Source organism: Engystomops pustulosus, chromosome 3 (assembly GCF_040894005.1).
Source record: "Engystomops pustulosus chromosome 3, aEngPut4.maternal, whole genome shotgun sequence".
In the NCBI taxonomy this organism is placed as follows: Eukaryota; Metazoa; Chordata; class Amphibia; order Anura; family Leptodactylidae; genus Engystomops; species Engystomops pustulosus.
In genome coordinates this window covers 108,882,992-108,884,684 of record NC_092413.1, presented here as the reverse complement: position 1 = coordinate 108,884,684, position 1,693 = coordinate 108,882,992, and positions in this window count along the sequence as shown.

Genomic DNA, 1,693 nt, shown 5'->3' with positions numbered 1-1,693 from the left:
TAAATACCTAACATGTTTATGATTTCTTTTCTTTATTTATTTTTATATCCGTTATAGGGAAAGGGGTGATTTGAACTTTTAGGTTTTTTACTTTATTTTTTTTACTGTATTTATAGACCTCATAGGGTACTTTAACCCTATGAAGTCCGATTATAACTACCATCTACTGCCAGTGGCGTAACTAGGAGAGACAGGGCCGCCTAGCAGGCTACTGCATGGGCTCCCCCCATATATTAACTCGCATATATTAGTATACTCACACATGCGAGTTACAATCACATATAAATACACTCATGTGCATATACACATACATACAGTGCCATATGCAACATACTCACATACAGTGTATACAGACACCATATACATATGCTATGGCTGCTACGGCTGTAGTTACTCCCCCGTCTACTGCAGTGTTGCTGTATTGTGTATTGCAATAGATGGCAGTATTGCAGGTGATCTGCCACTGCCTGTAATACACAGGCAGTGTCAGATCTCTTCCATTGACAGATGCTGGAGTCTTCTAAAGACTCAGGGCTCTCATGGGAATGGATTGCCGCTCCCCAATGATATCACGAGGAGCAATGATCCTACCAAGATGGTAGCACCCATGTGCCACCAGGGATTTAAATGCAACTGGTGACTTTGCCAGCGCCATTTAAAAGGTTAACACTCATCCTAAACAGCTCCATGACGGAAATATCTGTCAGTGAGCATTAAGTTAATTTCAAAAAATATTCTACAGTCTATAAAAAATGAAGGGGTGCCAATAATGTAATATATGTAATAATGCAATAATATAATAAAAAAAACTGTGCGTTGTTCATTTATAATGGTTAGGGGTAGCAATACTGTGTTGTGCCCATTTGTTTATGTTTTTATATAAATAAAAAAATATTTGGAACTGAATTTTACATGTGTAGCACTGATTCATTCATAAGATATTTACCCCAAGATTTGTCCAAATAAGCCATTGTGTGGAAATACTAAGTAAACATTATAGTAATTTCAGTCAATACCAGAATCAAGTTATATACAAAAAAACTGCAATTTTTCATTTAGCAGCCTTTGGGTAATAGACCAATTGCAAAAAAAAGTATTATTAAAATGTAACCTTCTTATAAGCTTTAGGCAGATCAGATGACTACAACTGTATTTTTTCATGTAGAAAGATCATTTGGCTGGAAAATCTATGCCAATGCACTTTGCTAATATCCAGAACATGTCTTATATTACAGGGTATTATACAACAGAGTTGTCGACTTCATTGACTTTTTGTTAAAGGGGTTTTCCCACAAACAAAAATTAAGTCCTATCCACAGAAAAGGGCCTATCTTGCTGATCAGCGGGGGTTTCAGTGCTGAGACACCCACATATCGCAAAAACGCGGGGTCCGTCAGACCTCTCGATGCTCCATCAGAGTAGTGGAGCAGACGGCAGCGCATGACCGTTCTGCTCCATTAATCTCTATGGAGCTGACGGAAATTGCCGAGCGCCACGCTCACCCATCTCCAACAGTTCCATAGAGATTAATGGAGGAGAACGATCATGTCTACTCCATTAAGACTCAGCACTGAGACCCTCACTGATCAGCAAGTCATTAATGTTCACCGCCGTATATGTAGGGGGCAGAGATTATGTTTTCTAAGCTTGTTACTGGAGCTGATCTGGCATCAGAATCAGCCAAGTGTCAGCT